This window comes from Lithobates pipiens, unplaced genomic scaffold (genome assembly GCF_037356315.1).
Source record: "Lithobates pipiens isolate NorthernLeopardFrog02 unplaced genomic scaffold, aLitPip1_a1.2 Scaffold_19, whole genome shotgun sequence".
NCBI classification, from domain to species: domain Eukaryota; kingdom Metazoa; phylum Chordata; class Amphibia; order Anura; family Ranidae; genus Lithobates; species Lithobates pipiens.
Window position 1 is genome coordinate 322,879,042 of NW_027507764.1, and position 17,278 is coordinate 322,896,319.

The following is a 17,278-nucleotide window of genomic DNA, read 5'->3' on the forward strand; positions in this document are numbered from 1 at the left end:
TTCTTCTACAATTATCTCTCCTAACTCTTCTTCCCACTTTTTTATTCCTATTAAGTCTCTAATATCTCCTGTGGGTAACAGTGATTCGTATATTTTAGATTATTTATTAAATTTATATTGGTTTCAATAAATGTTTCTAGTTGGTGATATTGCAACCAGTGTTTTTTTATTTCTAATCCAAGATCGCTTAAACTAGGCATATTACCATCCACCAGGATCTGGATCAGTCTTATATTCTCCATCTTATTCCATTTCAAATAGCTAACACTTTCCATTGCTGGCTTAAATTCTGGGTTAGATATCAATGGGGACAAGGGTCCAGTCCTGGAGGATAGCTTTCCTTTTTTGAGCACCGCATCCCATATTTTTAAAGTAGCTCTCACAAAAATTGGTAGTTCCTTTTTTTTCTCCCTTAGTTCAGGTCTTATCCATGGCAGGAATTTTAACTGTATACCTGCAATATCCTCTTCCAGCATTACCCATTGTTTATTTTTACTGTCATGTTGCCAATTTATAATTCTAATCAATGATGCCGCTTGCATATATTTTAAAAAATCAGGTAAAGCCAAACCTCCATTTTCTTTTGTTCTAGTTAATGTTTCTCTTTTTATTCGGGAGGTTTTTTTTGTCCATATAAAACTATTTATAGCCTTCCTTAAATCCATCATTATCCTCTTAGATAAAGCAATGGGTAGCGTTTGGAATACATATAAGACCTTTGGTAATAATTCCATTTTTACTATATTTATTCTCCCTAACCATGATTGTGTTATTCTTTCATATTTTTGCAATTGTTTTATTACTTTACGTATAATCACATTATGATTGAGTTCTTGTATCTGCTTCAGATCCTTCGGAATCATGATGCCCAAATATTTAATCATCTCTTTCTGCCATTTAAACGGAAAATCTTTTTGTAAAAGTGATTGCATTTTATCTTCTAGAGTAATATTCATCATTTCAGATTTTTCGTAATTTACCTTAAAGTTACTTAATTCCCCAAATTTATCAAGTTCTTTTATTATATTAGGAATTGTTATAATAGGATTTGTTATATAAAGTAATAAATCATCAGCGTATACTGCCAATTTATACTCCTTATCTCTAATTTTAATCCCTTGTATATCTTTATTTTCCCTTATTGCATTAATTAGATGTTCCATTACTATTATATATAATAAAGGAGATAGGGGGCATCCTTGACGGGTCCCATTTGATACCTTTATAAACTCTGAAAGCATCCCGTTTATTCTTATTTTGGCTCTTGAGTTGGCATATAGTGCCATAATTCTGCCTAACATCCTAGGGCCCAGTCCTATCTGTAATAATGCCTCTTCTAAGAACCGCCATCCCACCCTATCAAAAGCCTTCTCAGCATCTATAGTTAATAAACAGGCTGGGATGGCGGCTCTCTGAGCATATTCCATAAGCGTACATGTCTTTATTATATTATCCCTGGTTTCTCGCCCTTTTATAAACCCTGTTTGATCTAGCTTTATATGTTCCGGCATTCTTGGGGTTAATCTATTAGATATAATTTTTGAATAAAGTCTAATATCGATATTTGTTAATGAAATGGGGCGAAAGTTTTTACTTAATGTATGATCTTTTTCTGGTTTCGGAATAAGTATAATGTGGGCTTCTGTACTCTGTGGTGCAAAGGTTTGCGTTTTAGTTATTGAGTTATATGTTTTTTCAAGTAAGGGTATAATTAGATTTTGAAATACTTTATAAAACCTTGCTGTATAGCCGTCTGGTCCTGGGCTCTTTCCCAGGGCCATTTCGGCTATTGCCTGTTGTATCTCTTCCCTTGAGATTTTTTCTTCCATTTCCTCAATTGCTTCTCTAGAGAATCTGGGCAAGGCTGTCTCGTTAACATATTTTCGAATCTCTTCCCCCCTTTCCTCCTTTTTATTTTCCTGCTGTATTTCTATATTATATAGTTTATCATAATAGTTTTGAAATGTTTTTATAATTTCAGCTGGATCGTGTGTTATTTCCCCGTTTGTTTTTAAGATCTTTACTATAGATGTTGTAGGTTGTTGGTCTCTCAATGTTTTTGCTAGTAGTTTCCCCGATTTATTTCCATATTGATACCAATGTGTTTTATTCCTATCCCTTATCCGGAGAGACTCCTCATCAAGCACGGCCTGTAGCTCAATTCTTTTATCTTTTAAGAGTATATAATCCTCTGGCTTCATTTTCTGTTTGTGCTTATCTTCCAGTCTCCCAATTTCCAACAGCAATTGAGTTTTCCTTTGCTCTTTTTCCCTTTTTACTCTACTTCCGTGCTTGATGAACAGTCCTCTTAATACGCATTTTAAAGCTTCCCACTGTATGGGGGGTGAGGTATCATCTTTATCGTGATTTAACTGAAATTCCCTTATCTCTCGCTGGATATCCTCAAAACATTTTTTATCTTTAAGCAGGTTGTCATTCAAACTCCACCTTCCTCTTGTTTTTACAAATTCCGTTATTGCTAACTCTAAATATATGGGTGCGTGATCTGACCATAAAAACCCTCCTATATTTGTTGTTGGTTTCAACAATAGCCCCTTTTGGTTCAGGAAAAAGTAATCTAACCTATGATAAGAGTCATGAACATTTGAGTAATATGTGTAGTTCTTTTCTTTTTGATGTTGTACCCTCCATATATCAACCATTTGATGTTTATCTAATAATTCTTTAAATTCTTTTAGATGTTTATTTTCCCTTTGAGATTTGATATTGGTAGTGTCCCTTTTCATATCCATTATAAAATTCAAATCACCTCCTATTATTATTATTCCTTCTGCACTATCCAGTGCGTTCCTTAGGATTTTTATCCCTGTCTTAACCTGTTCATAGTTTGGTAGATAAAGATTAATAATTGTAACCATCCTCTCAAGTATTTTTACCTTTACAACTATTGACCTACCATCTTTTCCCTTATGTTCCTGAACTATTTGATGTAACAGATCTTTATGAAAAGCTATTGATACCCCTCTTGATTTGGAATATGTAAATGTGTCATGAATCCAATTAATATAATTTTTATTAATTAATTTCGGAATGTGGTCGGAACGAAAATGCGTTTCTTGTAATAGGATTATTTTTACCTTTTGTTTATGGAAAAAGTCTAAAATTTGGTTTCTTTTTGAGGGAGAGTTGAGGCCTCTTGCATTGAAAGAACACATTTTCAACCCCTCCATTTTAATTTATTGAGATATACTGTTCCCTATGGGGGTCCCAGCTACTTTGGAAAAATAGAGAGAGGAAAGAGAGAGAAAAAAAAAAAAAAAAAAAAAAAAAAAAAAAAAAAATTATAAGGGGGCTATTCTTTTATTCCCCTACACTTAGTCCTAACCCCCCCTTATCCCTAATTTTCTCCTTACCCCCCCCCCTTGTCCCTTCTCCACTCACTCCCCCCCCCACTCACTCCTTCTCATTCACTACCCTATAACTACCGACTTAAAAAAGTCTAACTTACTTAACAAGTAAGATCCCTATTAGAAGGGGAAATATCAGGACCGCTGATGCAGATTAGCCGCCCGTCAGTACCCCTGTCTCCTAAGCCACCTGTTTATTCATATCTAACTCAATGCTTCTGGCTTCTATTGCCATTCCACTTATCCCTTAGTTTATGTCCTTAAGCTTCCTCCCTCTTACCCTTGATCCTCGCAAAAAAGTTTTAGACGAAGGAGGGAGGCCAAGGCTTAATCTGAGAATAAATGGCACAAGGATGGGGGAAGGGGGAGGAAAAAAAAAAAAAAAAAAAAAAAATATTCCATATATATATAAAAAAAAAAAAAAAAAAAAAAAAAAATAAAATTATAATTTTTCTATTAATCAATTCCATTTAAATTTTTATCTGTGTATTCCCCTATATAAATAAATAAATTTGTCATATTTCATTTATTACAAAAAAAAAAAAAAAAAAAAAAAAAAAAAAAAAAGAAATTAAAAATAAAAATAAAAATTAAATAAATTAATTAATTAATTAAATAAATTTTAAATAATTTTTACCATATTCCCTTATATCAAAAACCTCCTCTTCCCCTTACCCCTTATTGTGAAAAAAGAAGAAAAAAAAAAAAAAAAAAACTTTATAATTTTTCTATTAATCAATTCCATTTCAATTTTTATCTGTGTATTCCCTTATATAAATAAATAAATTTGTCATATTTCATTTATTACAAAAAACCTCCATCTCCCTTTTACCCCTTAATTGTGAAGAAAGGGAAAAAAAAAAAAAAAAAAAAAAAAAAAAAAAGAAAAAAAAAAAAAAAAAAAATTTATTAATTTAATAAATTTTAAATTATTTTTTACCATATTCCATTATATCAAAAACCTCCTCTTCCCCTTACCCCTTGTTGTGAAAAAAAAAAAAAAAAATAAAAAAAAAAAAAACTGTTTTTTTTTTTTTGTTTTTTGTTTTTTTTTGCACTATAAATGAAAAAAAGAGCAAACATTTTGTAAAATGCATTTTTCTTTGTTTCTGTTATAAAATGTAGCAAGTTAGTAATATTTATTCATACGTTTTGGCCAAAATCTATACTGCCACATATGTTTGGTAAAAATAACCAAATCAGTGTATATTATTTGGTCTTTGTGAAAGTTAGAGAATCTACAAGCTATGGTGCCAATCACTGAAAATTGATCACACCTGATGTACTCATGGCCTATCTCATTTCTTGAAACACCAACAGGCCAGGACAGTTCAGATACCCCCAAATGACCCCTTTTTGGAAAGCAAACATCCCAAGGCATTTAGTAAGAGGCATGGTGAGATTTTTGAAGTTGTATTTTTTTCTAACAATTCTTAGCAAAATTTTGATATTTTTTTCCACAAAATTGACATATTAACAGGTTTTTCACAGCCTGGTCACATACAGAGGCCTAATATGCAGGAAGCACTGTCAGGTGTTCTAGGGACATAAATTACACATTTAATTTCTTGACTACCTTTTACATGTTTGAAGGCCCTGGAGCACCAGGACAATGGAAACACCCAAAAAATGACCCAATTTTGGAAAGCAAACACTCCAACACATAATCTATGAGACATAAATGAGTCTTTTAAACATGTCATTTTTTCCACAAGTTTTTTTGGAAAATGTGGAAAGAAAATTAAAATATATACCACACGTGAAAGACTTTTACACAGCCTGGCCACATACATAGGCCCAACATGCAGGGGGCACCATCAGATGTTTTAGGGACAACAATTTCAAGTTGAATTTCCTGACTACCTATTACACTTTTGTGAGGCACTGTATGGCACAGATGTGCACTGTAGTGACACTGATGGGTACTATAGTGGCACTGATGGGCACTATAGTGGCACTGATGGGCACTATAGTGGCATGGATGGGGCATGGATAATCACTGATGTGGCCTGGATGAGGCACGGGTGAGCACTTGTGTAGCACAGGTGAGCACTGATGTGGCATGGATGTGGCATGAATGAGCACTGATGTGGCATGGATGAGGCACGGATGAGTACTGATGTGGCATGGATATGGCACGGATGAGCATGGATGAGCATAAATGAGGCATGGATGAGCCATGAATGAGGTATGGCTGAGCCATGAATGAGGCATGGATGAGGCATTGGTGAGGCATTGATGAGGCATGGGTGAGAATAAATGAGACATGGATGAGCCATGAATGAGGCATGGATGAGCATGAATTAGCATGGATGAGGCATGGATGAGCCATGGATGAGACATGGATGGTCATGGATGAGCATGAATGAAACATGGATGGGCATGAATGAGACATGGATGGGCATTAATGAGTCATGAATGAGGCATGGATGAGCATTAATAAGGTATGTATGGGCATGAACGAGGCATGGATGAGCAAGGTTGAGGCATGAATGAGGCATGGGCAGGCATGGATGAGTATGGATGGGCATACATGAGGCATGGATGAGCCTGAATGAACACAGATCAGTGCTGTGGGCACTACAGATCCAGCCCACAAGCACTGCAGCACCGGCTCCCTACTCTTCTCACATACTGTACCGATCATGTGTGAGAAGAGAGTCGAACCGTATATGCGCCGGTTTGTTAACAAGTGATCACTCCATCATTGCCCCTTTACCCCAATCAGAGATACGCCAGGTCCAGAGGACCCGGCCATCACAGGCACTTCCATGTGCGCTCCCCAGGAGTATAAGAAACGTGAGTTTGGGAGGATGTCCCTGAATGCCCTCCCAGTACTAGCCAACCGTGAGGTAGATAAAGGTTTTACCTAAATACATAAATATTAATCATTGTTAGCTCCCATGTCAGAGCTAAATGGTTTGCCCCAAACCTCCAACTGCTACATCTGCAGGACAGCTTGTTATGTTGAAAAGCGACAGACCATCTATAATTCAGTGGGAGGCTGACCTTGGTAAAAACCTTTTCACCAAATTCAAAGGTCATGGGCCATAAGATGAAACCAAATATTCTAAGTACACCAATCATTTAGAGATGGTGCAAAAATCTGTTTTTACTGATGTCTTAGCCCATATAGTCCAGGTCCAATAGTAATTTATGTTTTAGAGTATGGAGGCCACGTAGGCATCATCCTGCACACCTTCTGGACATGAATCTGAGAAGCTATAGAAACTCATGTACAGTGTTTATATGAGAGAATTATTGGTGTATATAAAATTCCTTATAAATGGGATTTATGAATCCTCTATTCTTCGTTTTTTGAACTGTTTTAGCACAATTTATAATAAGAAAACCCTCCACTGTTTGATTATACAATATTTTTCTATGCTATTATTTTAATTATTTTTTCTATTTTTTCTTCCTTTGGTAAATAAAAAATATATATTGTTGTTGAATATAAAGATAGATTTATGTGCCATGCAATTTACTGTAACTTGCTATTCATTGTGTTTGCTTACATTGAATGTGTATACCTACGATTCCTTACTGTGCAAGTGGAATAATTGGTTCTTCTATTGTTTTATATGTTTACATACCGCTAAAACTGCAATAAAAAAAGTTATTAAAAATAGAAAACCCCCGTTAACTTTTTTCTTCTTAACATGATTCAATAATTGAAGTGATTTTTGACAAATTTTACTTTGTGTACATTCTCAAATCCTTTAGTAAACCATCCTGATCACCGGGGGGTACTGTACTCTTTAAGAGGTAATAATGGCCATTACCTGCCATGCAAACCCTTAACATTAAATATATCAGATACTAGGACTAGGTTCACTTTGATGAAGGATGGACGAAGTCAATAAAAATATCAAAGGCAATGAAAGGTGCTTCCTGAGGTCTTAATAAAAGGACAACTATAATAACATATTTTCTGAAATAGGCAACCAATATTTTGTAAATATATATTGAATACTGGTGTCAGGAAAGGCTGGCTGGGGCTCATGCGCGAGAGCGCTCGTGCACGCGGGTGTGCGCGCAGTCACCGGTGCCAGGCGGGCTACAACAGTTCTAAAAATAAAGGGCAGCTAAATAGGTTCATGATTCTGCTTGCAAAAGTTACTTCCTTGCTCATATACAGTAAACTTCCTTCTTACTAGCTGCCTATTGTAAGATAGTTTTTTTTAAAACTAAAGAACAGGTTATCCTTTAAAAATGGTACTATAAAGTACATATTTATGCAAGTAGCCTTATATTTTTTTAATGCTGGAAAGCACAACAAAAATGTGAAAAGTTCTACCATCTGTTTGTGCAGTTGCTCATTATAAAAGAAATACAGACTTTGATGGGTAAAGATCCTTAGCACTCACTTGGATCAACCCCAATTAAAAAGACCAAATTGTTTGATGTTGTATGGTGAGATATTTCTTTTGGGACTGATTAAAGGCAAAGGTAAATAGGTTTACATTCCCACAGTATGTTCAGTCATCAAAGTTTATTTAAATAGATTTCCTAAGAAGATATCAAGCACTTATGTTTTCTAATGGGCTGAAATTCTTCAAACATATATAACATTTCAAAGTTAAAATAAAATCACATTAATTAACAGAATGGTGACAGTATATGCTAAATGTTACTTGGTTTGTTACAGTAACATTACTTATAATAAATCTCCATATATACAAATAAAAATACATAATACATCCCCATTACCTTTATAAACAAAAGATGTGAAAAAAAAGCATTTACAGTTGTATAAAAACCATATAGCTAGTGTTTCGTTAATGAACTGTTTAAATTTACACAGAAATAATATCACATTAGCATCACATGTTTTATTCCATCAAGATTTGCTTTGCTTTACTTCTGCCACTTGGTATGAAGTGGCATTGTTTGGCTTATTGTTTGCCAGCATTCCCAAGAATTTCTCCATCTAATTTGCCCATTTGTATTTCATTTAATGTAAAGAGGCTAAGGTATTCCCCAAGCAAATCTGCATAACCTTACATTTTTCAACATTACATTTAATTTGAATTTGCAATTTAAATGCTGTCATTGTTGTCGATTGTCATTTTGCCAAGATCCTTCTGTAATCAACATGTCACTACCATGCTATTTTTTAGAACTGTACACACGTTTTTGCTAACCATTTAATCCCGCAGATCATTAATAGATAGGTTGAAAAACTTGGACCCAGCATCGATCCCTATTATGCAACACTTACTAATTGTAATTAATTGTTTTCCGTCTTTAATCACCTATCCTGTGGAAGATTTACCCCCTTTATGAACAGGCCACTTTTCGCAATATGGCACTACAATGCTTTAACTGACTATTGCGCGATAATGCAACACAGTATCCAAAAGAAAATTGATGTCCTTTTTTTTTACCCTCAAATAGAGCTTTCTTTTGGTGGTATTTCGTGGTATTTGGTGGTATTTGTGTTTTTTATTTGTTGTGCTTTAAATGAAAAAAAAAACACATTTTTGAAAAAAAAAAATCTTCAATTTCTGCTATATAGCATATACAATTTTTTTTTTAAATTACATTTCTTCATAAATTTAGACCAATATGTATTCTGCTACATGATTTTTTAAAGATACTATTAATTGTGGTGATCAGTGACTTATAGCGGACCTGTGATATTGCGGTAGAAAATTGGACACTAACTGATACTTCTGACACTTTGCGGGAACCAGTGACACGAATACAGTGATCAGTGCTAAAAATATACACTGTCACTGTAATAATAATACTGACTGGGATACGGTTAAACATCTAGGGCAATCGTAGGGTTACCGGTGTGCCTAGCTAGTGTTTATGTATACTGTATGTGCTGCTTTTACTAGGAAAACTTTGCAGAAATACAGAATCCACCCTCCCTTCAAAATGGCCATCTGCCTTGTTTACATAGGCAGAACACCATTCTGTGTTGTTTATCAATGATCAGCGGGTGCCGGAGAACATTGTGTGCAGAATCATAGCAAAAGCAGCCTGCCAACGGCGCGCAAGCACCCCTCTACAGACAGAAATGAATGATTAAATGTATATACACGTGGTACTGCACACAGCTGCTGCCTTGTAGCAGTAAAACTGCTATACAGGCATACCCCACTTTTAAGTACACAATGGGGTTTATTTACTAAAGCTGGAAAGTGCAAAATCAGACTCACTTCTGCATAGAAACCAATCAGCTTCCAGGTTTTATTGCCAAAGCTTAAATGAAGAAGCTGGGGTTAGAAGCTCATTGGTTTCTATGCAGAAGTGAGCCTGATTTTGCACTTTCCAGCTTTAGTAAATAAACCCCATTGTGTACTTAAAAGTTCGGTATGCCTGTAGTGTGGTCAGCAAGTGGTTGAACTAGTTCTTTGTCTTGTACAAATGCTCTCCCCTTTTTTCCCCCCATTCCTTAACTTCTGGCTTAAGATATTACAAAGGAGAGTATAAATTACTTAGTAAAACCTTCCGGGGCTGAAGTGGTTAAATCAGTTCTAATCTGTTTATCAAGTTTAAATGAATAGCCTTTGCAACATCCAGTTTTAACCTAACTTTCTCATAAAACTGATGATATTAGATATGAATAAGGATGAGGTTCGGGTTCGGGTTTGTAGTTATGCAAGGTGCTCAGTGAAATGAACCTGTCATGGTTTACTAAATGGGAGAGCTAAATGCCTAGTTTTGACCTGTTGGACTGCACAAACCTCTGACTGCTGCTGCAGTAGGAAGTCATTCATCCATGATTCATAAAGGATAACTTCTCATAGTGTATACTGCAAGGATCTTTGGTTGCTGGGTTGCAAGAGGCCATGCAGTACCATTAGCTGTTGGGATGCAAGTGGCTGATAATATATTAGCAACCTGTGGTCCAACAAACCAGTGTGAATCTGGGGGCTTCATCATTGACTAAATATCGTCATGACCATATTTGTTCAATGGCCTCAGGTAGCATTGTTGGCTGGCTTGTTAAAACTTAGCAGCCAGCCTGGGAGTTGTGATTTGCTGTGGGAGTGCAACAGGAAAGCATGTCGTCTGTGGGTCAAAGTATTTGTAGTAAGGGGAAATAGAGTGCCATTCATTGTGAGTTACACTTGATCTACATCACCAAATGATGTGATTAACAATATTTTTACTCCCTGGGGCATCATTTCTTGTTTTTTGATAGATAAAATTACTTTTACATGGTTTATTTATTATTTTTCTTGTGAATGAGTGTTCTGCAGTACAATACACTCCTTGCCCATTCATGTATGGGGGGGGGGGGGGCTATTTTTTTAATGGGGGCTTCCATATTCCAATAAGTCCCCCTTCAGACCTATGCAACCTTTTTTTTTTACCACTTCAATACCAGGCACTTAGACACCTTCCTGCCCATGCCAATTTTCAGCTTGCAGCGCTGTCACAATTTGAATGACAATTGTGCGGTCATGCTACACTGTACCCAAACAATTTTGTTTATCATTTTGTTCCCACAAATACAGCTTTCTTTTGGTGGTAATTGATCACCTCTGACATTTTTATTTTTTGCGCAACAAATAAAAAAAGACCAAAAAAAACGTTTTTCTTTGTTTCTGTTACTTTTTTTGTAAATAAGTATGTTTTCTTCTTCAATGGTGGGCACTGATATGGCTGCACTGATGGGCACTGATAAGGTGTCACTGATGGGCACCAATGAGGTGGCACCAATGAGGTGGCACTGATGAGGTGGCACTGACAGGCACTGATGATGGGCAATGATAGGTGGCACTGATAGGGGGCACTGATGGTGGGCACTGATAGGTGACACTGGTATGGGGCGCTGATGGGAACTCATAGGTGGCACTGATGGGCACTCATAGGTGGCACTGATGGGCACTCATAGGTGACACTGATGGGTGGCACTGATGGGTACTGATGGGTGGCAATGATAGGTGGCACAGATGGGCACTGGTAGGTGCACACTGATGGGCATGGATGGGCACTGATAGGTGGCACTGATGAACAGTGATGGGTGGCACTGGTATGCGGCACTGATGGGCACTCATAGGTGACACTGATGGGCACCCGTAGGGAGCACTGATGGATAATTATGGCTGGCACTGATGGATACTGATGTGTGGCACTGATAGGTGGCACATATGGGCACTAATAGGTGGGCACTGATGGACATGTATGGGCACTGATAGGTGGCACTGATGGACACTGATGGATGGCACTGATGACACTGATGGGTGGCATTACTGGGCATCCCTGTTTTCTAATGTGCCACAGAGGTGTCAGTCAGTGCCTATTTGTGGGCACTGATATGCATATTTTTCCACATGTGGATAGCCATGGGGGATGTACCTGGTCATCAACATGCTGGGGGCTTCTCCGGTGGTCCCAGGGGCTTCCCTGGTGGTCTAGTGTGGGAATCTGAGGGGGGCTGTGCTGATAACTAATCATCGCAGGCCCCCCTGTCAGGAGAGCTGCTGATCCGCTCTCCTCTATTTGCGTCTGTCAGGCGCGAGTGAGGAAAAACTGATCAATGGCTCTTCCTGTTTACATCGTGATATGCCGTGATTGGACACGGCTGATCACATGGTAGAGAGCCTCCGCCGGAGGCTCTTTACCACTTTGAAATGATTACCTACTCAACCAAATATTAAAGTTGACAACTTAGACCTTGCTTTCAGGTTCAGTATTTCTCTTTCAAAATAATTTACTGTAAAGTATACTATTATTTTCAGGTAACATTTTATATTTCAAATACATTTTTATAAATTCATTTTATCCCTTTAATGCTTTGAAAAAGAAGCCATTTGAAATAGGTTACAATAATTGATTGAAACAGAGGGGGAAAAAAGGTATATTAGCCAGTTAATTTGCTATCATAAATACACATAGAAGGATTAGGATCACCCAATAACTAAAAAAACACAGCTGTAAGCTGTTATGCAGACAGTTTTAGAAAGTGAAAATATCGGAAACTTTGCTTAACCTCTACATGCAGTATAATAGATGATAGCCTAAGATGAAATCTCCACTGTGCATAATACAGATGTCCTGTGCACACCCTACTGCATCCATGTCATGGTGGAGCCCTTGGAGCAGATGGTGGAGCAGAGATTGGTGGTGTGGTAACAGGAGTGGAGAACCACCTGAAAATTTCTTATTTAAGCAATATTATGAAAATGCTCTGAACATATATGGAGCATGGGGTTTGTGAGCACATTGAGGCAGAGTGTGTATTCATTTGAATTAACCATTGACAGAATAGTATAGACTGAAAATGTATGAATATTGGACATTTGATTTGAAGTCTAGTATATTTTCCTACCTGTATGGACACTTACTGACAGCACTTTCATGAATAATATGAATTTCACTGACATCACTGGGACTATGGTACCAATTCTCACTTTTGAATGACATTTAGTCAGTATTAGATTACCTATTTGTTTGCACTTGATTTATGGTACCAGAATTGTGGACTCAATTTCCAGTAAAACACATATCACTATTGGTGCACTTATTGATGAGTATTGTTTGGAGCACTTTTGCACCTGCACTTTTATGTATGAATTAATATTAGTTTAATTGTTTTTTTATGGATATGTTTTCGAACCCTTTGTTTATATATGTTTTATTGTTCATATTAACTTTCTAGCTTCATGAGAATATTACATATTGTTAGACCTTTTAAAAAAAAAATAATATCCTTAGAATTTTTATGTCATGAGTCCCACGAGACGAAGGTGACGGAGGGGGTTACAATAATTTCATCTGTTTCCTAACTCTTAATGAATCACCTATCCTTAAATACTATAAGCAAACTATTTGCAAAGCAGAAACCAAAGAGCCAAATATATTTACATGTACTGGGTTGTTAAATAGAAGGACCTGATATGGCAATAAATGTTGACAACACATATACTTGATTGAACTGTTCTCAAGGAGAAATCACACATCTGTAACGGAACCTAACGGAGAAAACTCTAATGCCGCGTACACACGATCGGACATTCCGACAACAAAATTCGTGGGATTTTTTCCAACAGATGTTGGCTCAAACTTGTCTTGCATACACACGGTCACACAATGTTGTCGGAAAGTCCAAATGCCAATAACGCGGTGATGTACGACAAGCCGAGAAAATTGAAGTTCAATAGCCAATGCGGCGCTTCTTCTTGATTCCCAGCTTGCGTAGAACTTTGTGCATCAGAATTGTGTACACACGATTGGAATTTCCTACAATGGATTTTGATGTTGGAAAATTTGAGATCCAGAAATAAAATTTTGTGTTGGAAATTCCAAGGGAAAATGTCCGATGGAGCCTACACTCAGTCCGAATTTCCAACAAAAAGCTTCCATCAAACATTTTCCGGCGGAAAATCTGACCGTGTGTATGCGGCATAAGACTTGTTTATCCAGCTGAACTCTTTCTAAATGTGCATTAAGTCGGTCCAAAGTTCATTTCAAACACTCCACTTTTGTTGAGAAAAAATAATTCCCCCTGGGTGATCTATGTACATTGCAAGGATTATAACAACCTTGGTTGCAGATTTCTACATTTTGTTATTCTGGAGAAATCCCTGTGTGTTTGGCTGTGCCTCTGTGCCCAGTGGGTCTAATGGGAGTGGTTTAATACTTATCAGTCAGCTGTAGCAGCTGAAGAGTGCTAATGAGGAAAGCTGCTGGGCCTGCATCCCTTTATACGTGTTACTATTGGAAATATCTCATCAAAAATTACATTTTTGTTGCAGGGGATGCCTGAAATCTGACTTGTATCTTAGGCAGACTTCTGTGAAAATTGGTGAGCCTATCATACAAGCAGGAGATTATGTTTCCAGGAGTGGTCAGTACACATGCTGTGTACAGAACAATTTCAGGTAGCCATATTGCACTGCATTTAGAGAAAATTACAGCGGCTGCAGATTAAAAAGGAAAGGTAATTTTTAATAACATTCAATTACAATATGATTTGTATCGCAATTGTATACCCTATATCATTTTTTCTTTATTTGCAATTTTTTCCCCACAAAAGTGGATTTACCCATACATATGAACTCTTTTCTACCTAGTAGTATTTCAGAAAATATATGATGTTTAAATAATATAAATGATATTCTATCTCATAGATATAATTGTGATTTCAGTATCTACTGGTGCAATAGTCATTCGGTATAACATAATAATATCTTATTTAGATTCAGGCTGCATTCACACCTGAGCGTAGCGTTTTCAAGTGTTTTTTGTGATGTTTTTTTGCGGCGTTTTTTACCGCGATTCGTGGCGTTTTTTACAGCGTTTTTTACCGCGATGTGCCGTCGATTTTGTGCAGGGCAAAAGGTCACCAATGTTAAAAGAAGAAAAACGCCCAAATCTGCTCAATTCGAGCGACAAAAATGGATCCGGAACTTGTTTGAGCTTCAGGCGTTCGGCCTCAGGCGACATGTAGTGGAGATGTGAACCATCTCCATTGAGAATAATAGAATTTTTCCCCTCTAGCGTTTTGTAGCTTCAGGCTTCAAGCTACAAAACGCTCAGGTGTGAATGGGGTCTTAGGCCGCGTACACACGCGGGGACTGTTCGCTCAACTTTGTCCGTCAAACAGTTTCAGCGGACAGTCCGCTCAAAATTAGCATGGACGGACTTGCCCACACACGACGAACGAACAGTCCGCTGAAACCGTGCGCGATGACGTGAACGTCACGTACGACGGGACGAAAAATACGACGTCCTATACACTGCAATGCAAACTTCGGCGTGTAAATCCTTTCTGAGCATGCGCGGAACTTAGTTTGACAAACAAGCCTACACACGAGGGGACTGTTCGCTGAAACAAAGTTTCAGCGGACAGTTTTTCGGAATTTCCGAAAAACTTTGTTCAGCAGACTGTCCGCTGAAACACTGTTCAGCGGACAAAGTTGAGCGAACAGTCCCCGCGTGTGTACGCAGCCTTAGAGCATATTAGAAGTAAGAATTGTTTTAAATATACCAATCATTTCTGTGAATGAAATATATATACAGTATTTAGTGACCATGTCTACATAAGTATATATTCATATAGCATGTGTTTTACTTAGATGAATAAATACTAATAGTATCTACAAGAGTAATACAATTATCCATATACAATAATTTTATGTGATATTGATGAGTAGGGATGAGCCTGCGGTTCGAGTTGAACATAAGTTCGACTGGAACATCGGTTGTTCGCCCGTTCGTGGAATTTTGAACATTATGGGGCAATCGCTGCAAATTCCAGTGCTGATAGTTCTATAATGCGAGATCGCAATGCATTGACGTCCGATGATTGGCCAAAGCATGCACCTGACCTGCATGCTTTGGCCAATCACAGCGCACTCTGATGTGAGAGCCATGATTGCCCAAAGGCAGGGTGCCTTTGGCCAATCATGGCTCAGGGAGCTAAGTCCACTCCCCCACACTATGTAAAGCTACTTACATAGCGGGTGTACATAGTGTAATGAATGAGAACAGCAAAATTAAATTTTTAAAGGAAAAAATGTCATTTAAAACTGCTTGCGGCTATAGTGTATTGTCGGATCCTGGCAATATACATAAAAATCATTGAAAAAAAGGCATGGGTCCCCCGCCGCAGTCCATTACCACGCCCTTCAGGTATGGTATGTATATTAAGGTGAACCCCGTGGCAAAATAAAAAAAGATGTGCGGATCCCTCCAAATCCATACCAGGCCCTCCAGCTCTGGAATGGATTTTAAGGGGAACCCCGCACCAAAATACATGAGTTTCCCCGTAAAAGCCATACAAGGCCCTTCAGGTCTGGTATGGATATTAAGGTGAACCCCGCAGAAAAATAAAAAAAAGACGTGCGGATCCCTCCAAATCCATACCAGGCCCTCCAGCTCTGGAATGGATTTTAAGGGGAACCTCGCACCAAAATACAAAAATGGCATGGGGGTCCCCTCAAATTCCATACCAGACCCTTATCTGAGCTCACTTTAGGCAATATTAAAATCCCTGCTCCTGAAAAAAAAGAATTTTTACATTGATACATGTCCCCTGGGGCAGGACCCAGGTCCCCTTACACTTTTTATGGCAATAACTTGCATATAAGCCTTTATAATTAGCACTTTTGTTTTTTCATGTTCGTGTCCCATAGACTTAAATGGTGTTCGCATGTTCGCACAAATTTTTTGCCTGTTCGCATGTTCTGCTGCAAACTGAACTAGAGGGTGTTCAGGTCATCCCTGTTAATGAGTAAGATTATACCCTACATTTTACCGGTTACCAGAATTCTTGAATTATATATATATATATATATATATATATATACATATATATATACATATATATATATACAGCCCTCAAAAATTCCAGCGAATTTTGAGGGCTGGCAAAGAAGGGATACCTGGGAATGTGGGGGTGAACCCGTCTGCAGGCGAGTTTTATGGGAGTCCTTCTCCCAGCGCTCGCAGAGAGGAAGAGAGGAGAGCAGGTGGCCGAATCATCCGAGAGCAACCCCTGGTCCCGGAACTTTCATAGACAGATCACCTGGGATGAGTGACGTGTATCAAAGTTCCGCGGCCAGGGGGCGGGACTATATGTGATGCAAAGTGGCGGGAATACAGTGCTATTGAAATGAAAGCTGTTCCAGCGGTGTTCCTCTGTGCTCTGATCATCTGGCTGGCATTCCTCTTCCTCTCCTCTGTTCCCCTGCATGTTGGACAAAGGGAGGCTGCATGGGGGACTGGGGAGGCTGCATGGTGGACTAGGGGAGGTTGCATGGTGAACACAGGTAGGCAGCATGATTGACACTAGGGATGAGCTTGGTGTTCGAGTCAAACGCATGTTCGACTCGAACACCAGCTGTTCGCCCATTTGGCGAAGTCAGAACTCTGTGGGCCGTTCGCACCAAATTCGCATTGGCGCTCACGGCCCACAATGCACTGCGCCATCACAGTGCATT